The sequence below is a fragment of the Aquarana catesbeiana genome, linkage group LG09, assembly GCF_042186555.1.
Source record: "Aquarana catesbeiana isolate 2022-GZ linkage group LG09, ASM4218655v1, whole genome shotgun sequence".
NCBI lineage: Eukaryota > Metazoa > Chordata > Amphibia > Anura > Ranidae > Aquarana > Aquarana catesbeiana.
In genome coordinates, this window is record NC_133332.1 from 242,808,579 (window position 1) to 242,833,326 (window position 24,748).

Consider the following 24,748-nt stretch of genomic DNA (forward strand, 5'->3'; position numbering starts at 1 on the left):
GTAACCAAGCTCAGCAAGTTAAGAGGAGGAGAGTGCCGTCCTGTAGCCACGATGGGACCAATGTCACTGGTGAGATAAGACACCGCTCAGTGTCTTCTAGTCACTAACTGGGATTCACTGTACCCCCCCCCCCCCACCCCCACCCAAGGATGTCCGCTTACCCCTTTTCCCTGACAAGTGGGGAGAAGACACGCACCTCCGGGAGGTGACCTTCCCCAAGACCTGCCAACACTGACAGAGAAACCTTCAGAAATTGCTAAAACAGATCCCTTAACACCTCCTGAGAGGCTGCAGGCTCCAGATTTCATGTCACATGGCTTTGCCCCCCCCAGATGTAAGTTTCGCCCCCCCCCCCCAAAGCCCCCTGACCACCCCCTCCATCCTGGATGCTATGCCCCGCTGCTGAGCTTCTTTCCCAGTGCAGCACCCTATACTGCTCCTCCTCCGCAGGGCTGAAATCACATTCCTTTACAACACAGCCAGTCAGCCACGATCTGCACAGGGTGTATCTGCCTACTGCAACTTCACTGCCGTTCTGACCAGGGGAATGCACAGGTATGAACGGCAACATAAAAGCCAGATACACCCTGTACAGGCTGATAGACTGTGTATAAAGGAATGTGATTTCAGCCCTGTGTATTGTGGGGGGGAGCTGTTTACAGTGGGCTGGAATGGGAAAGGAGCTCTGCCAAATGACCTGCCAGGAGTCCCTGTCCTCTGATTCTCCAGTAGTGATCCCTGTCCTCTGATTCTCCAGGGGTGATCCCTGTCCTCTGATTCTCCAGCAGTGATCCCTGTCCTCTGATTCTCCAGGGGTGATTCCCGTCCTCTGATTCTCCAGGGGTGATCCCCGTCCTCTGATTCTCCAGCAGTGATCCCTGTCCTCTGATTCTCCAGCAGTGATCCCTGTCCTCTGATTCTCCAGGGGTGATCCCTGTTCTCTGATTCTCCAGGGGTGATCCCTGTCCTCTGATTCTCCAGGGGTGATCCCCGTCCTCTGATTCTCCAGCAGTGATCCCTGTCCTCTGATTCTCCAGGGGTAATCCCCGTCCTCTGATTCTCCAGCAGTGATCCCTGTCCTCTGATTCTCCAACAGTGATCCCTGTCCTCTGATTCTCCAGCAGTGATGCCTGTCCTCTGATTCTCCAAGGGTGATCCCTGTTCTCTGATTCTCCAGGGGTGATCCCTGTCCTCTAATGTAAGGAGGAACTCTGGGAGCTCTAAACTCTTAAGCCACTTTGAGTATCTTGGTGTGCGGTGGGTGTATCTGCACACACAGTGGAAGTGGTGGGTGGTAGTGGGGGGCCCAGGTCAACTTTTGCATCGGGGCCCACAAGCTTCAAGCTACGCCTCTGTATATTGGCATAGGATAAACCCCCTGCCACGTCCCCTTAAAGGAGAATTGTAAAAAAAAAATGGTTGGTGAATGTGCTTTTTTTTTCCACTACTATTCCTTTATATTGGCTTTTGACATTTACAAATGCAGCAATTTAGAAATTGGATGAAAAGGTTTAGTGCTGGGAGACGCTTTTTGATAGAAAAAAAAGAGCATTTTATATACAACTATATAGATCAGAACAAAATGAGGGACAAATGAGGAGGAAAGAGGGACAGAGGGACTTTGTTCCAAATCAGGGACAGTCCCTCGAAAGCAGGGACAGTTGGGAGCTATGCAGGAATGGCCTCCAGGCTGCCGCCAGACAGGAAGGGGAACTGTCCGCAGGTGTCCTTCCAGATATCCGCTCGGTAAATCTGACAAAGCAGGCCGCAAAACAGCTGCAGCTCACTCGGTAACAGATTGCCTGCACGCAGATCCATGCCGGTCCCAAAAAAAACGTGCCAGGTCTCAAGCCTTTCCTTTTATAGTCTCTCCCAGCAGTCTGCTCTTCGCCATCAGCCAGCTTGTTGTTGTAGTTTCACACAATACAGCCAGAGGGTGAATCCTTTCCATATGGACTACATGTCCCAAGATGCCTTGCTCTACCTTTAAAAGAGAGTTGTTTCCTCAGATTAGGTGACCCGTCAGAATGTGTAACGGAAGTGACGTTCCATCGCTGCCATCTTGCTACACCCCGCACTCCTCCGCAGTAAAGATACACTGAGAAGGGGGAAAACGGACATCTTGTTACACCCACTGGAGTTTTGCATTTTACACTTATTTTTAACAGTAAAATGAGTTTATATAGTGAAATACACTACTTGGAACTCCGTATGAATGTTTAGTAGCAGCGAACTTCTGTCAGATTAGCAAACCTGTGAGATGAGCAGGCTTGCCGCTGCTTTTGAAATTCAACATTTAAACATTCATACGGAGTTCTAAGTAGTGTATTAAACTCACTTTACTGGTAAACATAAGTGTAAAATGCAAAACTTCAGTGGGTGTAAAAAGATGTCCGCTTTCCCCCTTCTCAGTGTATCCTAAGGCTCACGTTCACATCTATGCATGTTGCTTTTGAGCATTTCTGCAGTGCTTTTTGCGGTGCTTGCCGCATTTGTTGACGGGCGTTTTTACAGCGATTTTGCCACGATTTGCATTTTTTTTTTACACTGTATATAGCCAGTCCCTAAGGAGAGGGCCAGGAAGCCGTCCACCACGTCCTTAACAACCGGTGAGTCATCAGTTGTCAGCGGGCTTCCCACTCAATGTAAAAAAAAAAAGAATTGCCGGCTAAAAAAAAAAATCGAGAGCAAAAACGGCGTGGGGTCCCCCCAAGTCCATACCAGGCCCTTGGGTCTAGTATGGATTTGGAGGAGACCCCCATGCCAAATTAAAAAAAAAAATGGCTTGGGGGTCCCCCCAAAATCCATACTAGACCCTTATCCGAGCATGCAGCCCGGCAGGTCAGGAAAGGGAGGGGATGAGCGAGCGCCCCCCCCCCTCCTGAACCATACCAGGCCACATGCCCTCAACATGGGGGGATGGGTGCTTTGGAGCAGGGGGGCTCTGTGCCCCCCACCCCAAAGCACCCTGCTCCCATGTTGATGGGGACAAGGGCCTCTTCCCGACAACCCTTGCCCGGTGGTTGTCGAGGTTTGCGGGCGGGGGGCTTATCGGAATCTGGAAGCCCCCTTTAGTAAAGGGGTCCCCAGATCCCGGCCCCCCCATGTGAATGAGTATGGGGTACATTGTACCCCTACCCATTCACCTGGAAAAAAAGCCACTTCGCATCCTTAGGCCGTCATATGACGGCCTCGACTTTCCGGGGTTATATCTGAATGATGCCTGAGGCTACAGACATCATTCAGATACCGGCATTTTCAGCCGGCGATTCCGTACACCATAAGAGCAGCTGTTCTGCCGCTTGATCGTTCTTACGGGCGGCGAAAGGGGACATCCCGCCGCCCTCCGGTGCTTCTACCGACTCACCTCAGCGATCGGTGAGTCGGAGAGCGGATCCGCTGGCGCCGGATGTAGATCATAGAGATTTCCTGCGGACCATGCATCCTGCATCCTGCATTCAAAAAAACGGCGCTGCCTCGGCTGGGAAGCGGTGATCTTTTTTTTTTTTTATTTTAGGCTTCCCAGCCTAGAGGTGAGATGTGGGGTCTTATTGACCCCATATCTCACTGTAAAAAGGACCGATCATGTCATATTCCTATTACAAGGGATGTTTACATTCCTTGTAATAGGAATAAAAGTGATCAAAAAAATTTTTTTTTTTTAAAAAGTGTCCAAAAATTTTTTTTTAAGTGAAATTAACAATAAAAAAAAAAAAAAATTTTTAAAGCGCCCCTGTCCCCGTGAGCTCGCACGCAGAAGCGAACGCATACCTAAGTCCTGCCCAGATATGAAAACGGTGTTCAAACCACACATGTGAGGTATCGCTGCGAACGTTAGAGCGAGAGCAATCATTTTGGCCCTAAACTTCCTTTGTAACTCAAAACATGTAACCAGTAAAAAATTTTAAAGCGTCGCCTATGGGGATTTTTAAGTACCAAAGTTTGGCGCCATTCCACGAGCGTGTGCAATTTTGAAGCTTGACATGTTAGGTATCTATTTACTCAGCGTAACTTCATCTTTCACACTATGCAAAAAAATTTGGCTAACTTTGCTGTTTTGTTTTTTTTTTAAAGCATGAAACTGTTTTTTTTTTAAAAAAAAAAAACGCGTTTGAAAAATTGCTGCGCAAATACCGTGCAAGATAAAAAGTTGCAATGACCGCCATTGTATTCTCTAGGGTCTCTGCTAAAAATATATAAACAATGTTTGGGGGTTCTATGTAATTTTATAGCAAAGAAATGATGATTTTTGACATGTAGGAGCGAAGTGTCAGAATTGGCCTGGATGCGAAGTGGGACAAGTCTTTTATTAGGCAGCTCCGGGTGTCTCTTCCGACTTTTTCACTCTCTTCTGTCTTCTGTGTTGTGTTCTTCTCCTGCTGTCCTGTGCCTTCTACCGGGTTCTTTTGCCCGCTCCTTTGCTAGCTCTTGCCCGGTCTTTCTCTATCGTTTTCTTCCCTCTTCTCTTCTTCCGATGTTGACTCGACGCTCTCTCCCACTGTAATGGCATGTGCGCAGTGTGCAACGATTTATATAGGCATGGGGCGGGGTCACTGGGTGATGTCATCCAGTGACCCCGCCCCTTATGATGTCACAGCCCAGGGCATGATGGGTCTGTGGCGTCACAAGGGGGCGTGGCCTTCAGATGAGGTAATCCAATTGCCATGCCCCCGTCTTTATTTAAGAAATGCATGACATCGGCGCCGACAGATCAGCGGGACTCAGCATCGGAGGAGGGTCGTCGGCGGGAGCAGCGACAGAGGAAGAAGAACACCGGACAAAGAAGACAGAAGCAGAGCGGAAGAAGAAGCCGGGGGAGAAGGAGAAGACCGGAGGATGAAGATGCGGGAGAAGATGGAGGAAGACCGGAGGAAGAAGCGGAGAAGAAGAAGATTTTTAATAAAAGACTTGTCAAAAACGGTCTACTGTATTTTTTAACACTACACTACTTTTTTTCCAGGTGAATGGGTAAGGGTACAATGTACCCCATACTCATTCACATGGGGGCGCGGGATCTGGGGGCCCCCTTATTAAAGGGGGCTTCCAGATTCCAATAAGCCCCCTGCCCACAAACCCTGACAACCATCGGGCAAGGGTTATCGCGAAGAGGCCCTTGTCCCCATCAACATGGGGGCAAGGTGCTTTGGGGTGGGGGGGCGCAGAGCCCCCCTGCCCCAAACTACCCATCCCCCCATGTTGAGGGCATGCGGTCTGGTATGGCTCAGGAGGGGGGGGGGGGGGCGCTCGCTCGTCCCCTCCCTTTCCTGACCTGCCAGGCTGCATGCTCCGATAAGGGTCTGGTATGGATTTTGGGGGGACCCCACGCCATTTTAAAAAAAATTTTGGCATGAGGGTCCCCTCCGAATCCATACTAGACCCAAGGGCCTGGTATGGACCGGGGGGGGGGGACTCCACGCTGTTAACAATTTTTTTTTAGCTGGCATTTTTTTTTTTACGTTGAGTGGGAAGCCAGCTGACAGCTGATGACTCATCGGTTGTTAAGGACGCGGCCCCCTTCCTTAGCAATCAGCTATATGCAGTGTAAAAAAATAAATTAAAAAAACGCTAAACGAAAATTGCGGCAAAATCGGGGTAAAATTGGGGTAAAAATGCAGTACTTGCATTTTGGATGCGGGTCCATTGAATTCTATTACATGCAAAACGCTGCATTTTGCGGGAAAAAAGTCCCTGACCCTTTCCAAAAACGCAGAGGCACAAAAATGCATTGATGTGAACATGTTCCATAGGAACCCATGTTAAAAAATTTCCCTGCATTTCTGCAAAATGCATCAAAAAACGCATTAGTGTGAATCGAGCCTTACTATGGAGGAGTGCGGGGTGTAGCACGATGGCAGCGACAGAATGTCACTTCCGTTACACATTCTGACAGGTCGCCTAATCTGACGAGTCACAAGATTGCATGAATATGTAAGTATCCAGCTCCTAGCTACATCTATAAAATAGTATTAAGTACTGTATATGCATTTTTTAATATTTTTTTTTTACATACCATTACTTATTTTCTCCGCTGTTACATGCAGACCAAGCCATCCAGCAAAAATGGCAGGGGTTGGAACAAACATCAGATTGAGATGTTGCACTGATTTCAGGTGTCGAATCGAACAGCCGATCAGACATCGCATGGTGACTCCCTCCATGAGATGTAATATCTGGCTTAACCCTGGCGTTTGGCTGGGTTTCTTCGGAGATTAACTCTGAGGGATGTGCCAGGAACACATCTGCCATTAATCTGAATCTGTTTTACTGGCAGCAACCTTACTGCAGCTCTTGTTCTATCAATAAGCATTAGATGGGGCTAATGGGCCTGTTGCATCATGGGGGCTCTGCAACTACTCCCGAACAGGCCAAATGTTCTCTAGTAAAATTGTCCAGTCACTTGTCTATAGACCTTAGAGCAACCCTTTCATTTCCAATTATTACAGTAACCGCTTCCACATATAAACTATTCAGTTTATAAAAACATCGCTGGTATAAAGGTTCCGATCGTCACCAGAGACCCAGTTATTTCACTGCTGGGCACCGCCATCTTACCGTAGACAAGGTGCAGCCAGGATGTCAATTACAGTCCGTATGTTAAAGACATCTATGTCTTTCTAGTGACTGCTTTCAGCATTTGTTGGCACCCAGAGGTGTGGCTAAAGATTGGCTTGGGGGCTTAAAGGGGTTGTAAACCCTCAAGGTTTTTCACCTCAATGCATTCTATAGAGCAAGGTGAAGAACCTCCTGTCGTGCAGCAGCCCCCCCGAGCCCCGTAATTCCTGCAACTGGAACAAGCACACAAACTCTGGCTGGTGTCCCCTGTCCTGATTGGATAGATTGATAGCAGCGCAGCCATTGGCTCCCATTGCTGTGAATCAAATCCAATGACGTAGGCGTCAGGGGGGGGGGGGAGTCCTGCTGTCTTTCAATAGACGCAAGGAAGGAGAGCGCTTCTCAAATGGGACACTTGAGAAGAGGAGGAGCCACCAGCACCACTGAGGGACCCCAGAAGAGGAGGATCGGGGCCACTCTGTGCAAAACTAACTGCACAGAGGAGGTAAGTATGATATAATTGTTATTTTAAAAAAAATTTAAAGGAGAGTTTAGTAACCCTTTAAATGCTGACTTTTAACAAAAGTCAGAATTTGCATATCAGTAACAACTGTTTAATATGCTAAGGCTGAAGGTTTCAGGAAGAGGAACCTTTTCAAACAGGAAAAGATGCATATGAAACAGCTGATGGAGCAGAATATAAAGGTGACAGTATGGCTATATTCTTGGGGAATGGAAAGATGCACTTTAAAGTATATGTTACCCTTCAGCTTGTAAAACAACCCATTCTGTTTAAAATAGAAATCAAAGGTAAAACATTTGTGTATAGATATAAAAAAAATGTATAGGTACCCTTTTTTCCCTTTTTTTAAAAGTGATCACATTCCCTTTGTTCTCAGCTACATAATGGGCTCAGAGAGCTGGGGGAGGAGAAACAGAAGCACACTGCTCTTCCCAGTGACTGGCTGTGCAGGGGAGGGGGGGTGTCAGCATAAGTCATCATCACCGGAGTAGAGCAGGCTGAGTTCCCAGTACAGCTAAAGAACTGACCATGCTGTGCCCTCATACCTAGTGTGGTAAGTTTTTAATAGGAAAGCCTTTTACACAGGCGTAAGGATCGTGTGTCATGGTTCTTCTTGCTTTAGCTTAAAGCGGTAGTAAACCCGCTGACTAGCTCATTATGAGATACTTACCTTAGAATGAGGCGCCGGCATCTCACCCGGTCCACGCCGAGGGAGCTGACATTTCCCCTCGGCGTGTCTTCCGGGTATCGCGGCTTCGGCACTGTGAGTGGCCGGAGCCGCGATGTCGTCACTCTCGCGCCTGCGCGTGGGAGACTTCTTTCCGGCAAGGTCCGGAGTTTGCCGGGCTTATAGCCGAGAATCCCCATTGCGCATGCGCCGCTGCAGTTAGCGGCTCATTGCGAGGGGAATATCTCCTAAACCGTACAGGTTTAGGAGATATTTTTTTTACCTACAGGTAAGCCTTATTATAGGCTTACCTGTAGGTAAAAGTTTAAAATATAGGTATACAACCGCTTTAAATTGTGGTCACAAAAAGATTTTTGAGACGCAAGGCTTTACTGGGCATGTCTCAGGGTCATCTATAGTGAGCAAGTATGAAAGTCTGTATGTGTGACCTCTCCAATGAAAATAATAGTTCTCAGGCTGTCATGCTGTTCCAAGGATTCAGTACTTTTTACATCACTAAACTCAGAATAGCTATGCTAATCAGGAGCTCTGACTTTCCAGATTTATACCAGGAACAAAGCATATTTTGCAGATAAATGCAGATAAACTCCTGAATCTGGGGCCACAGCGCTGCAAGGCCCTGCATGCAAACCAAGATCAGCTCCCACCAGCAGTTCATGGACAGACCACTGAAGGTTGTGTTGATGTGGATTAAATCACACCACTTTGGAAAGATTGTGCACACTCTCTGACTCCTGGCCATGGAGGTACACCGTTGCAGCCAGCCTGGTAACCAGACACAATTAATGGCCCAACAATCACTCTACTCATTGCTAAGTGCTGGATTATTTATAAGGTCATTTGTTTGTGTGGAGTCTTCATTCAACCTTGTCTTAAAAGTGCCCTGTTCTGTTCTATTGAGTTGCAAAGGATCTGATTTACTGAAGGCAAATAGAATGTTCACTTTGCAAGGGAATTTGCACTGTACAAGGGAATCTTCCCCAGAGCATAGTAAATGTGGTGCAATTATACTTTGCAAAAAATACCCAATCACATGCAAGGAAAATGGAAAAAAAAAAAAAAGCATTTTTGCTTACACATGATTTGATGATGGAAGTGTAGCACCCTCTATAGTATAGTGCTAGGTTGCTAGGTGTACTTAGTTTTGTAGTGTGGGAAAATTTAGCCTGGCTGAGAGCCAGGCTGGGTTGAATCTGGGTCAGGGTGAGTGACTAAGAGAGGCTGGATGACTCATCAGGCAGCACCTCTGGTACCTCCCCCTTGAAGAAGCTTCCAGAAGAATGGGTGGGGGGTTAGGAGGAGCTGCCTGGAGTATTGACGAGGGCCCTATCCAATCCCCAGCAAGCGGGCTGGCAGGGGGTGGGCACCTCCTAAATACTCTGGGTCGTGCCAACAGGGGGCAGTCGGGGGGGAGCTGGAGATGGAGTGCTGAGGAGGCTGTCGTGATCCTTGAGGGTTCCCTTTAGTCTGGGTGGGGGTGATCTCAGGCCTGGAAGCCCGGGTGCTGGAGGGATCCTCTTACAACACACGGAAGAGTCCTGTCCTGGATGCATGGAAGCAAGAGTGAGGACAGCGGGAGCTAGTCAGCCCATCCAGGAGATCTCCAGGGAGATGTCAGCCGGGTGGCTGGTAAGTGTGCAGTCAGGGAGGACTGTGGAGTAGTAGCCAGGTGGGCTAGTGAAAGGGACAGCTGCAGCCAGGTGGGCTGGCAGTGCCCGAGGAGGTGGTGCTGGGATCAGTAGCCACAGGAATGTAAGCTGGGCACTGTATTTTCTACACAACCCAAGGGTCCCGGGGTCCCTGCCTGTAAAGGGCTGTTGCTTCAAATCTGATTGTTGCCTTTGTCGGATTAACTATCAATGTGCCAGCTAGGATTTCTGCAAGCAAGAGTGGCTTATGCCCCGTACACACGGTCGGATTTTCCGATGGACAATGTCCGATCGGAGCGTGTTGTCGGAAATTGCGACCGTGTGTGGGCGCCATCGGACATTTTCCATCGGATTTTCCGACACACAAAGTTGGACAGCAGGAGATAAAATTTTCCGACAACAAAATCCGATCGCGTCAATTCCGACCGTGTGTGGCCTGTTCCGACGCACAAAGTGCCACGCATGCTCAGAAGAAATTCCGACACGGGACAGTTTGTTCTGGTAAACTTAGCGTTCGCAATGGATACAGCACTTTCGTCACGCTGCAATGTTAAAAATGGTTTAATACAGCGCACTCTCTTCTTCTTTATAATGTGACAAGAATTAAGTTGTTTTGCTGCTCATATTCTCACACACTTCTCACAAACTTTTATTTGTGTTTTTTTAGTGGGATTCCCTGAATATATTGTTATTAGTTGTCACATCTGACAGTTTTATATTTTTTAATTTTTTTTTATTTTGGATTTTAAGCCTTTTTTTTTCTTTAATGTTTGGATTTTTTTCAAGGCTGATCTTTGTTCAATGTTATTTTTATTTTTACTCCAGAATATTTTTGGGTGTGTTTTGTGTGTCAAGTTACCCCAACACCATTGATATCTTTTATTATTTAATCTCAAGGAGATTGTTTGGTGTTGGTGTCCCTTGTTCATTTCACATTGTATATTTGAAATGTACCTGAATCCTCACAAACAAACTGTCCTTTTTGAAGTAAAACACATAGGAGAGTATAATTCAAAACAAAAATCCTTTATTAAGGGCTCAGAACCAAACAAAGAGGAAGGCAACACTGGATCAACAGGAGAAATTAGTGAAGCCTGGGACCCCCACGGCAGACATCAATTCTTCAACATCAAAATTGGTGGCCTGAGGAGTCTATATGTAAGGGAGTGCAGTCTGGTCCGGGATTCGCAGAGATCTGGAAAGCAGCAGATGACATGTGTGTCCCCAGGCTGTGGTACCACAAGAGGCTGCATCTTTTGGCCGACCAGACTGAACCCAGGACAATCACTGTCTGGTCTCCCTTCCACGCTTCATTCCGGGCTGTGGCTGTGCAGTTGGAGATGTGGCAGGAGGAGGAGTAGGACCTGGAGGAGGAGGAGGACTGGGGGGACCTAGAGGAGGACTGGGGGGACCTGGAGGAGAGGGAGGAGGAGGAGGAGGACCTGCAGGAGGAGGAGGACCATCCCAAAGATGTGTGTGAGGTGTAATTTGGCCCCTCATACCTTTCTCCAGAGCCTCCGATATGAGGGCCTCACACAAGTCTTTTTGGCCCTCCTCCATCCTCTGCATTTTATAGGCTATGAAGGCAGCAATGTTCTCCTCCATGGTGTGGGGTGCTCCCAGGACCTCTGTAGCCCTCCAAAAGAATGCTATAGCAGCCTCCTCTAGGGTACTCCTCCTACTGCCACTTTCTCTTTTCAGGGGGGGTGGAGGGACCTTGATATCAGCCAGCCGGCTCGGCCCGGCCACCTCCTGGCTGAGACTTCCCTGTGTATGAAAAAGGGACATAGTTTTAGTTTTTGCTTCATCAATCACAATCCTAAATTAGTACTCCCAACTAACATCTAGTTAACATCATTGATTGGACAAGCAGAAATATTTAGAGGAATGCTATACCTGGCTCAATCTGGGCTCCTCCACATGTGGCCTGGAAGGCCCAGGTTGGGCGTCAGAAGCCTCAGCTGGGGGGGAAGGAAGCGTGGAAGGAAGACTGGAGAGGGATGGCCTGGGTTCAGTCTGGCCTGCCAGAAAGTGCAGCCTGTCGTAGTAAAACATCCTGGGGACATAGATGTCATCTGCTGCTCCGGGTCTCTGTGAATCCTGGACTTTCTTGCGCTCCCTTAGATATGTGCTCCTCAGGCAACCAATTAATATCTTTAAATAGGTGATGTCTGCCGTGGGGGTCACCTGCTTCACAATTTCACACAATTGCTCCAGTGCTGCCTTCCTCTTTGCTTGGTTCTTGAAATGGGGGTGGGTAATCTCCCACAGACAGGGCAGCTCACTTAGCATCTCTATGAATACTGACATGAAGTCATTGTCTTTCATTAAGATATCCATGTTCACTGCAAGACACAACACAAGACAAAGCCTAACGTCAGACAAAACTCTCCTAATCTTGTTACAATATAGGCCTCAATCTAGAAGCAGTATAGGCACAAGTTTGTCTCTTACCTTCGTTATTACGATTGGCGCGTCCAATGCTCCTTCCTCCGCTCACAGATCGTACGTAATACGCACGCGTGTTGCGCTTTATACACACTGCGCATGCGTGTAACTCCGCCCGCCCCTGACGTTCTTTCTAGTGTATTCCCCGCCCCTTTTCATTCGGCGCAGTGGGTGAAGAGCACATGGCGGAGTTACAACAGGTGCGTGCTAATTCTAGCAACGAGGAGGAGGAGGAGGAAAGCCCGGATCCAGGCACGTCCCGATCCAGAAGGAGATGTTTTAAGGCCACAAATATGTCGTTTGGGGAGATGTTGGAGATGGTCGACATCATGAGGAAGTCCGACTATGATGGAAAATATGGGCCTTACCCCAGCCCCAACATCCGAAAGGCCAAGATCATGGCGAAAGTGGTCAGAAGTCTTGAGAGGAATTTCGGGGTACGAAGATCTAAAGATCAGCTCAGGAAGCGGTGGTCGGACCTGAAGTTGAGAGAGCCAGAGCAGTACCGAAAGATCCGGAGAGTGCTGCAAAAAAGTAAGTAGTTGTGCTGTGTTCCTATTCTTTCTGTCTTTATTACGTTCATTCTGCTCCATATGCTTTTATTAATTGTAACGTTTAAAAAGGTCAACTTTAATGTTCATGGGCCCATTATTCGTTCGTATCAAACATTTTTCTTTCGGCCTCTAGAACACCATTGTTTAGGCCATATGCATTTTCACACATTTTTGGGGGCCTACTTGGATGCCAAATATTTGTTTGTGTAGATGGGTTTGTTACTAGAATGAAATGCAAACTAGATTGTGTGTAAGGAGAGGACACTGAGCAGCTGTTTTCACATCTGGACACTGGAGCACTAGTGTGGGACACAAGAACACCATTTTTATTAGGGGGGGCCACACAGGTGCTCCAGTGTATACTATAGGGGGGGCTACATCTGTGAAGCTTGTACTAAACAGGTAAAGTATTGCAGCTTGACAAAGGGCAATAAAAAATATACATCTTGGAACTCGGCTAAAATAGACAATTGTACCCCACTTCCAAGCAATGTTTCCTTTTTCTAGTTCTGCCATCAAATATCTGTGTGCTAATTATACCATTTTTGTTTTACATAGGGGAGAAAAGACTCAGACACCCCTCATCCCAGGAGACCAGAGACCCCCCCTCTGGAAGAAGGGGAAATACCAACCCAAGAAGCTGAGCAGGAGGAAGAAGAAGACGTGGTGGAGATTGGCACCACAACAGGTGAGTGTCTGCGACCACAGTCTCAGGTAAAAGAGATGGATGGTGGCAGATTTTTGAGACCTTTTTTTTTGTTCTTTATCTCTTTTTAGGTGATCGTGATCCAGAACGCTTTACATCTGAAAGTGCCCAGATACTGATCGGGGAGATCATGGGGTGTAATCTCCAATTGCAAAACATCCAGCAACAAATCAGTGATGTTAAAAATAATAACATCATTGATGTTTTGGGGCGAATTTAAACCCCACAAAATCACCTGTTTTATCGTACGAAAATGTTTTCAATGTTTAGAAAAGCCAAATTTGGAGGATGCACACAGTGTGCCAACATGTGCTATCTGCCATCACGGGAGATCAATGGACGCGTTTTGGGGGTGCAACCCCTTCCTCAATTATAAAGTAGCGTTGAGGAAGGGCTTGCTCCCCCAAAACACGTCCCTTGATCCCCCCTGATGGCAGATAGCACATGTTGACATTCGTAAATTGGTGTGCATCTTCCAAATTTGGCTTTTCCAGGGGTGATTTCCCCCCATCTGAACGCTATATCAAACCCAGTTCCTAAATACTGATGTCTGATATAGCCTTCAGGTTTTACCATATGTGAACTTTGTAAGTTCAAGTTTTTTGGCTTTCTTGTTGGTTTTACACAGGCCTGTTTTATCTGAAATGGATATTTCGATTTTTGATAATGCTACTGCAAACATTGTTATACAACAAACATGTTGGTTTGTTTTAAAAACCTTTGGGAAATGCACATGTGATTGTGCAGGTATAAAAAAGTGCCTTACTCAAGAATGTGTGGATTATTGTCTCAACACTACAACACTTTTGGGGTGATGTAATTGCTGTTTTATGCAAAAATGGGGGTTATTTCCTAAGGGCAAATCCACTTTGCACTACAAGTGCAGGTTCAGTGCAGTTGCAAGTGCACTTGTAGTGAAATGTGTTTTTGCATTTAGGAAGTACCAGCCAACACTGTTTTTTATAAGGTTACCCAATCACGACATTTTCTGCACTCAACACATCTCTGTCAGGGTCAGCTAAAACAAACACAAGCAGTAAATGTCCACAAAGAATTTCTTTTGGTTGTTTTTTATTTGAAAAAGGTGTCACAGATTGTCTGGCATATTGATAGCCCCCCTACCCGCAAAGAACTCCAGGTAGCGTAACCGGACATCACGGGCATTCAGGGAGGGCAAGCCAGGACGGCCACTTTCAAGCGCCGTCAGTGTTGATGGATTAGGGATTCCGGCCTCAGGCCCAACTGAGCCAGCATAGTGGGCTGAATGTTTTCTTAAAAAATTATGGAGAACACAGCAGGCAAGTATTATATGGTTCAGTTTATACTCCGCCATATGGATGGGTGTCAGAAATAATCGGAACCGGCTGGCCAGGATTCCAAATGTGTTCTCCACCACTCTTCGGGCTCTGGCCAGCCGGTAATTAAAAACCCTCTGTTCCGGGGTGAGGGTCCTCATCGGTAATGGCCGCATCAGGTGGTCCCCCAGCGCAAATGCTTCATCAGCAACGAACACAAATGGGAGACCTTCAACATTGTCCTCTGGAGGTGGCAAGTCCAAGCTGCCATTCTGGAGACGCCTGTAGAACTCCGTCTGGGCGATCACTCCACCATCCGACATCCGGCCATTCTTCCCCACGTCCACATACAAGAACTCGTAATTAGCCGACACCACCGCCAACATCACTATACTATTAAACCCCTTGTAATTATAATAGTACGACCCCGAGTTGGGTGGTGGGACGATGTGGACGTGTTTCCCATCAATTGCCCCTCCGCAGTTAGGAAAGTCCCACCGCTGGGCAAAGTGGGAGGCCACAGTCTGCCATTCCTGTGGCATTGAAGGAAACTGTTGAGGAAAAAACAATAAACATTACTATTTTTTCAAAGATACATGGCAAGCAGATTATACACAAACATTATGGGGCAACCTCCAGATAGCATTTACTAAGAGGAATTTAACAACAACAAAGTATAAGGTACACCTATCATATTCCCCCTCCCCCCCTCTCATGGGCCATTTCTAACATTATAGGGGGGGGAACTCTTGGACAGGTAACCCTCTTCACTTCATTGAGAGATGAATGCCTAAATACAGGGTATTACTTGGAACAGCCCCTCCTTAGTTACACTATTGGCAGACCACTGGACAGGTAAGAAGTGTCATAATACAAAGATATAAATACACACTGTACACATTTGAGGACATTTGAACATTCTGCTATTACCTATCAAGATAATAATAGGATACAAAAACTTTAAACAGTACCATTGGAAAGTATACAGGCAGGCCCTTGCACTACATGCTTTGGGGAATTCATCCATAAATCTGACCAGTAAAGAGGTGGGTATAGTGTGTATGGGTTTGGCAAAGTCAGCAGATAGATGATTGAGGATAGAGAATTGGGATCAGCTGACTTAGCAGTTGGGGGAGGGGGGGTTACAAAAAATTTGGGGACACCACAAAAAAAAGCCTCTGGCACTCTGCCTGAATTTAAATAAAAAATAACATTTCCAAACATTTTAGGGGGTGTTTGGGGTAAAGCACTACTATGGAGCTGATAAAATACATTGTTAAGTGACTACATGAGGTGAATATAGGCCAGGAAAGACCATGCTGGGGAGGTTATTGAAGGGCAAATATGTATGAAGGACATAAAATAATAATTACCTAAAAATCCAGCATGCGTGAGAACAAAGGGGACATTCACAGCATATTACAATCATGGTAATTAGGGAATGAGGGAAGAAATACAATATATTATCAAACATTCAATACAATAAAATGTGATATAAAAGGATAAAAATCTTACCTTCATATACTCCTTCTGCAGGACCTGGATGATGGCAGAACAGGTCTCTGGGATAATGATCCCCAGAGCCTGGGGGGAGATGCCTGTTGAGAACTTGAGGTCCTGCAGGCTTCTCCCTGTGGCCAAATACCGCAAGGTAGCGACCAACCTCTGCTCCGGAGTGATGGCTTGCCTCATGCAGGTATCCTGCCTGCTAATATAGGGGGTCAGCGAAGCCAACAAACGGTGAAATACGGGGTCCGTCATCCTGAGAAAGTTCCTGAAATCATCAGGATTATTCTCACGGATCTCACGGAGCAAAGGCATATGACAGAACTGGTCACACTGAAGCAACCAATTCTTGGTCCATGAACTCCTCCCCACCCTGTTCATGGACTGGACTTGTGTCAAGGTCAGGACCCCAACACCAAGCCCCCGCACAGCACGAACTCTACGAGGAGTGCGCATACGAAACATGGCTAGAAAACGGTCGGCTGCTCAGAACGAAGTAACAGAACGCACTGAAGAACAGCAAGGCCTGTGAAGAGCGACCTGAAAAACAGCAACGAGCGGGCAAGATCGCACAGAAAACTCTGATACAAACTGACTGCACGCACTGAAGAGCAGATACAAACCCACAAGCACAAACTGAACGGCAGAAAACGATCTGAAAGCCACGAGTCTGAAAAAGCGCGAATCGTCTCTCACCAAACTTTTACTAACACGAGATTAGCAAAAGGAGCCCAAAGGGTGCCGTGCTTGGTTCTGAACCAGCCTTTTCTAGTCTCGTCGTACGTGGTGTACGTCACCGCGTTCTTGGCAATCGGAAATTCCGACAACTTTGTGCGACCGTGTGTAGGCAAAACAAGTTTGAGCCAACATCCGTCGGAAAAAATCCTAGGATTTTGTTGTCGGAATGTCCGAACAAAGTCCGACCATGTGTACGGGGCATTAGAGTGCTGGAGAAAGCAGAGGGGTGTATATAGACTGTTCATAGGGATATTGTCCCTGAAGAGTTGTCACTGACCTCCTCTGCAAGGAAAAGAAAATTCTGCTGGAATCTTCTCTGCATTTGACACCACCTGAAGTGTGGCAACGAACTTCCGTCTGACTTTGCTGCAGCGAAGTCAGCCGAAGGTGGGAGCGGATACCTGTCAAAACCAGGTACCCGAAGCCCCCCCCCCCCCCCAGTAGGGTGTCAAATGTGACAGCAGAGAGGGGGGAGGAGGCAAATAAGCAGAGCTTCCCCTTTTGGGTGGAGTTCCACTTTAATTAGGTGTTAGCAGCAGTTCAGCTAACACCACCCTCTCCACTGATTGGCAATGCTACTATTCAAGGGTGGCTATGTTGCTCTTCTATAGATCAGTAGAGGAGTAAATGTAGTTAAGACAGGAAATGTGTTACGAGTCGATCATCAGATGAAAATAAAGAAATAAAAGCTTGAAAAAAAAATGAATGCAGCCACCACATCCAATGATTGGTAACTTACAATATATGAAGTTTTTTGTTTTGGGGTTTAGTTACACTTTAAGACAATTATTGTAATTCTGTGTTAGTTAAAAAAAGGTTGTTTCTGAATATCAGTCACAGCTTTGTGTTCATAGGGTCAGTCACCTTTGCGTATTACATATGCAGGGTATGCTTCCTCATACCTCCCAACATTTCGAGATGGGAATGAGGGACGCCCCCTGCCACACCCCCTTAAAGGAGAGTTAACCAAAAGAAAGGTTAATTAAATCCACAAGGACGTTTTTTTAGTACTGCTATTCTCTTATATTGGCTTTTAAAATGTACAATTGCAGCAATTTAGAAATTGGATGAAAAGTTTAGCACTAGGAAACACTTTTTGAAAAATAAAAAGTGCATTTTACCGTGCCTTGCAAAAGTATTCACCCCCCTTGGCCTTTTACCTATTTTGTTACATTACAGCTTGTAGTACAATGTTTTTTTAATCTGAATTATATGTGATGGATCAGAACACAATAGTCTAAGTTGGTGAAGTAGAATTAGAAAAATATATACGTAAAATTATTTTTTCAGAAATTAAAAACTGATAATTGGCATGTGCGTATGTATTCACCCCCTTTGTTATGAAGCCCATAAAAATCTCTGGTGCAACCAATTACCTTCAGAAGTCACATAATTAGTGAAATGATGTCCACCTGTGTGCAATCTAAGTGTCACATGATCTGTCATTACATATACACACCTTTTTGAAAGGCCCCAGAGGCTGCAACACCTAAGCAAGACGCACCACTAACCAAACACTGCCATGAAGATCAAGGAACTAGCTAAACAAGTAAGGGACAATGTTGTTGAGAAGTACAAGTCAGGGTTAGGTTATAAAAAAATATCCAAATCTTTGATGATCCCTAGGAGCACCATCAAATCTATCATAATTAAATGGAAAGAACATGGCACAACAGCAAACCTGTCAAGAGATGGCCGCACACCAAAACTCACGGACCGGGCAAGGAGGGCATTAATCAGAGAGGCAGCACAGAGACCTAAGGTAACCCTGGAGGAGCTGCAGAGTTCCACAGCAGAAACTGGAGTATCTGTACATAGGGCGAAATAAGCCGTAGGCTCCATGGAGTTGGGCTTTATGGCAGAGTAGCCAGAAGAAAGCCATTTCTTTCAGCAAAAAACAAAACCGCATGTTTTGAGTTTGCGAAAAGGCATGTGGGAGACTCTCAAAATGTATGGAGGAAGGTGCTCTGGTCTGATGAGACTAAAATTGAACTTTTTGGCCATCAAAGAAAACGATATGTCTGGCGCAAACCCAACACATCACATCTCCCAAAGAACACCATACCCACAGTGAAACATGGTGGTGGAAGCATCATGCTGTTGGGATGTTTTTCAGCAGTCGGGACTGGGAAAGTGGTCAGAGTTGAGGGAAAGATAGATGGTGTTAAATACAGGGATATTCTTGCGCAAAACCTGTACCACTCTGTGTGTGATTTGAGGCTAGGGCAGAGGTTCACCCTCCAGCAGGGCAATGACCCTAAACACACTGCTAAAGCAACACTTGAGTGGTTTAAGGGGAAACATATAAATGTGTTGGAATGGCCTAGTCAAAGCCCAGATCTCAATCCAATAGAAAGTCTGTGGTCAGACTTAAAGATTGCTGTTCACAAGCTCAAACCCTCCAACTTGAAGGAGTTGGAGAAGTTTTGCGAGGAGGAATGGGCAAAAATCCCAGTGCTAAGATGTGGCAAGCTCATAGAGACTTATCCAAAGTGACTTGGAGCTGTGATAGCCGCAAAAGGTGGCTCTACAAAGTATTGACTTTAGGGGTGTGAATAGTTATGCACATTGACTTTTTCTGTTATTTTGTCCTATTTGTTGTTTGCTTCACAATAAAAAAAAAACATCTTCAAAGTTGTGGGCATGTTCTCTAAATTAAATGATGCAAATCCTCAAACAATCCATGTTAATTCCAGGTTGTGAGGCAACAAAACACGAAAAATGCCAAGGGGGTGAATACTTTTGCAAGGCATTGTATATACAACTATATGGATCAGACCAAAATGAGGGACAAATGAGGGGGAAAGAGGGCCAGAGGGACATTGCGCCAAATCAGGGACAGTCCCTCTAAATCAAGGACAGTTGGGAGCTATGCTTCCTGCTTAGTAGTGCAGTACAATGACTGTGATGTGCTGCTTCTGAACTGAATTAAAATAATGGCCTCTCTATAAGGTTAAATAAGTGTATCCCAGGAATCATTAAAGGGTCAGTCTAATCAAAAACAATTTTCCAGTGTTCACTGGATGTTGGATACCTAAACCACCAGTAAGAACTGTGCTCTGCTAGGTTCCCAGATCTGCATACCTGCTGTGAGTGGTTCCTACCCTCTGAGCTGGATTTCTATCGGTGGCGGCTGGTGGTAATTTTTTTTTGGGGGGGGGCAACAAACAGTACCACCCCTCCGGCAGTCGGTTGGTGGGTGGATCAGGTGCACTTACCCCATCTATGCATTGCTTCACCGGCGGCTTCCCTTGGTCGTCGGCGGCCGCGACAGCTTTACCTTCCCCTGCTCTCCACGGGCATTGGTGGCTTCCGTTTTCTCCCTCCTCCTCGGTCGCCAGTTGGGACTCTTCTCTTTTCGGCCAGTTGGAAAATGGGTCTCAGACCTGCTTCTGATTGGCCGCATTGAGGATCAGTGTTACAACAGCGAATATTCATTCGCTGTTGTAACACCTGGGGGGCTCATGGCGCAATGCTCTGTGCTCTGAGCCCACCCTATTTTGAAGCCTATTAGAGCCTATGGCTCTAATCGGTGCTTCAAAAAAACACCCCACCGCTGTAATTCAGGCGCCCAGCATCCTGAAAGGGGTCGGACGCCTGAATTGGGGGTGGCCGTGGCAGCCATAATTAGATTCATGCTATGCATGAATCTATCCATTATTCATATGGGGGTGGAGTAGAGAAAGGGGGCGGCGTCCGAGCCGCCACTGATTTCTATTTATTTTATATTATAGAGAATGTAACAGGAGGCTATGGAATACACAGAGGTGGGCGGTAGCACCCTAATTTCCGCAGAGTTGAGAATGATGGCAGGGAAGGCCCACTCTTTGAGTATCTAAGTCTTATAGGAGCCCGGAGCTGACTCGGTCCAACAGGCTTTAGCAGCAAATATAAAGTAAAAATGTAAAAGTTGGTGTAGTGCATACTCCTGAAGGAGCCACTGATGAATGAATGGGTCCACTGATTCTCAATGACAACAACTATTCTGGCAAGGCCACACCCTCTGACACACCAAGGCCAAAGAAAGGGGTATTATTTTGAAAAATACTCCCCACAATGCAACATACGGACTGGCAATAGCAATAAGCAATAGCAGATAACAATTTTGTACAACACCACAAACAATGAGAGGAGATCTAGAAGTTTCCTTGTACCTGAACCTTGATTCTAGGGAGCTCCTAACTAAGAGGGCAGAACTGGAAACTAAAGGGTCCTTAACCACTTGCCGCCTGCCATATAGCAATATGACGTTGGCAAAGTGGTTGCGATATCCTGACCGGACGTCATATGACGTTGCCAGGATATCAAGCCGCTGCGCGCCCCCGGCGGCGATCCTCAGTCTGACACACTGCAACTCCGATCTGGGTAAAGAATCTCTGACAGAGACTCTTTACCATGTGACCAGCCGTCTCCAATCATGGCTGATCACGATGTAAATAGGAAGAGCCGTTGATCGGCTTTTCCTCACTCGCGTTTGACAGACGTGAGTAGAGGAGAGCCGATCGGTTGCTCTCCTGACAGGGGGGGTCTGTGCTGATAGTTTATCAGCGCAGCCCCCCCTCGGATGCCTGCCCTGTACCACCAGAATGCCGCCAGGACCAACAGGGATGGCCACCTCACTGGACCACCAGGGAAATCAGTGCCCAGGCAGCTACCAATCAATGGCATTAAAAAATTTTTGCCAGTGATGCCTATCAGTGAAATCCAGTGCCAGTGCCAGCCATCAGTGCCCAGCAATGCCCATCAGTGCAGCCTTTCAGTGCCCATTAGTGTCGCCTATCAGTGCCCAGCAGTGCCACCTATGAGTGCCCATCAGTGCCGCCTATCAATGCCCATCAGTGCCGTATATCAGTGCTGCCTATCAGTGCCCATCGTCAGTGCCACCTCATTGGTGCCATCTCATTGGTGCCACCTCATCGGTGCCGCCTTATCAGTGCCCATCAGTGAAGGAGAAAACATACTTATTCACAAAATTTTATGACAAAAACAAAGAAAAACTTTTTTTTTTCAAAATTTTTGGTCTTTTTTTATTGGTTTAGCAAAAAATAAAAAACGCAGAGGTGATCTAATACCACCAAAAGAAAGCTCTATTTGTGGAAACAAAATGATAAAAATTTAGTTTGGGTACAGCGTAGCATGACCGCGCAATTGTCATTTAAAAAGTGACAGCGCTGAAAATTGGCCTGGGCAGGAAGGTGCCAAAATGCCTGGTATTGAAGTGGTTAAGTCTCTCAAAACCCATTCTCACTGGCGAGTGTACTATTAAAGGTTGGGGGCCTAAAGTTGCTGTGTCGAAGCTCTCAGGTTTAACTAAACCCCACCGTACATAAATTCCCAAATTGTAAACCAAGGCAAGGTTCCTTTAAGAATTGGGTAAGGAAGTTATGGTCCACAGCCTCTCACCACTATGCAGTCCATGAAATGTGTAACTAAGCTGTGGCCCGCGGTCTCTCACCACTAGGTAGTGTAATTAAGGCAAAATGAAACAGATCAATTTTAACAGCTTCAAAAAACAGTTACATTCCCAGCAGATGCCGAGAAAGTGAGGCCCGGAGTGAAAATGATGAAGGAATGATAATGGAGGGCCGGGCATGACAGTGTGGAGAAGGAGACACAAGAGGGGTTAATTAGAAATGGGGGAATGGGAGTGTCTAAGAAGGGTGGTGGAAGATAGGAACTTGTGAAAGGGGGAGTGGCATTACTTAAGGGGAGAGGTGGAGCCAGGAAGGGGCAGTGGAGAGAAAGAAGACACAGGAGGAGGCAGTTTTATTCACTGCTCCTCCAGCATCAGCATGGCATGGCGGACATGACACCATCCTGGCGAGGCTGAGGGCTGCAGCGGCGACGAGAGGAGCGGACTGGCTGAAGAGGCAAGTCAGGGCACTGATATTGGATGAGGAGGGCGGATCGTGGACAGTGGAAGAGACCCATCGCGTGCGGAGGTCGCGGCCTCCGGCGTGCTTTTCACCAGGGCCCCCATCGCGGCCCGCTCGGCAGACACGGAGCCCTCGGGGGGACGGCTCAGCAACCCCAGCGAAGCGGACACAGCGACAGGATAACACAGGGCCTGGGCGGTTTGCACGCCGCAGGCCTACTCCGGAGGGCGGGGCCACGGGCCGTTATGGCGCCGCTTCCTCACCAGGGTTTCACAGGCCTCAGAGTGAGGGTTTAACACATGGGAGCAGCAGAGCAGGCAGGGGGGCTAAGGGGGGGAGTAGTAAGGACACAGTGGCCACCGGAGTGGGGATTAGAGCGGCCAGCAAGGCTGCGGGTGGGCGGGGCTTAGCCAACAGACTGGAACATGGACAGAAGGAGGGCGGTGGTGGTCACAAGCAAGCCAGTCGGTGTGCAGCCAGGGCGACTCCTAGTGGCGGTTCAGGGGGAAGTATAGCGGCAGGAGAGAGTTGGCCCTTATACAATCAGATCTTCACGGCTTCCGGGGCCTCTTCACCCGGGGGGCTGACAACGCCAACCGTCAGGGAGCAGGACGATCGCTCCGACGGCGAAGAACAACAAGTGCCAGCAGGAGAGACCAATCGGAGGTGGTGGGGCGAGCTCCCAGACAGCCCGGTGAGTCCAGCACTGATTTATCTTTAACTAAGGCATTACATGACTTATTAGGGGTCGTAACAGCGGGTACAGTGGGGATAACGGGGGGCGCCTGATCAGCAATTGGCGGCTCCAAGGCCGGCCAGTTCTGGATCAGGGACACAATTGAAAGATTTATTGGAAGGAATGCAGAATTTGGTGGGTAGATTTGAACTGGGACAGGAACAGCTGCCGCAGGTGGCCCCTTGGATGGGAACGGTAACCGGGGGGAGAAAGAGGTGCTATGGCGACTAGGGTAAGGGTGCAGAGGGTGCCGGACCCCTCGGGGGCGGCAGCAGAAGGAGCGGGTCAAGAAAAAAGGGGGGCTACAGAGGGGGCGGCAACAACGGCCAGAGTGGATGTGGTGAGTATTGAGGATGCGGCAAAGTGCGAGGTATATGTGTGCTTTGAGGGTCCACTGGGAACACACTTAAAGCAGGAGGTTCGGGATAAGATTGTCAAGGGTGAATATGTGGAGATATTTTCCCTATTGCCGCTGAAAAAATGTAACCTGTGATAGGGTAAAACCGGATAATTCCAAGAAGGAGGACGAAGAAGAAGGAGGTACAGGCTGATTCCGCGGACATTTACAAATTGGCTGCAGGCATTTGCCAGTATGGCAAGTGTAGTGGGGGACAAGAACCCCGGGCATTGCTCGGCGTTATTTTGGGACAGGGATGCAATTGGGGAGGCACAGAGGGTATACGGCGGTTCGGCTTGGCTACGGTACGAGGCGCAGTTTCGTCAGCGCAGGGCGGTTCATCCTTCCCTTCGCTGGGACCACAAGGACATCAGTCTCTGGATGCGAATTTTGTCATCAGCGAGGGCCCCGTCACAGTTTCTTCAAGGGGGGGCTGGGAGTGCTAATACTTCAGGACTTGCGGCCCGGGAAAAGTGGGCGGTGTTCTGGCGGTTCAATGATGGCTTGTAAATTTGGGGGTCCTGTAAGTTTAAGCACGAATGGTCAGGTTGCGGGGGAGCCCATCCTTCATCCCGATGCTTCAAAAAAGGGAAGCGTCCCAGCGAGCCTGCACATGAAAGGGACGACGCCAGAAAGGTGAAAAGGAGGCAGCCTTTTCTAAGTAGGTATCCGGACAGGGTAGCGGCGAGGCTATTGGTCACGGGGTTTGGGGAAGGTTTTCGCATACCATGTTCATGGGCAGTGGTTCTACCACTGACAAGAAATTAGAAGGCTGCATGGGAACAACCGGGGGTAGTGGAGAGAAAAAATTGGCGAAGGAAGTGGCTTTGGGTCGGATGGGGAGCCGTTTGCGGATAATACCTATACAGGATTTAGTTGCTTCACCTTGAGGGTGGTGCCTAAAAAGGAACCGAACAAGTTACGACTTATTCATCATTGGTCATTTCCTAAGGGGGGTCGGTGAATGATTTTATTGATCCGGAAGCATGCACTGTGTCTTACACATCATTCGATGTGGCAATACGGTGGGTGAGGAAATATGGCAAAAGGGGCACTGATGGCAAGTCGGACATAGAATCC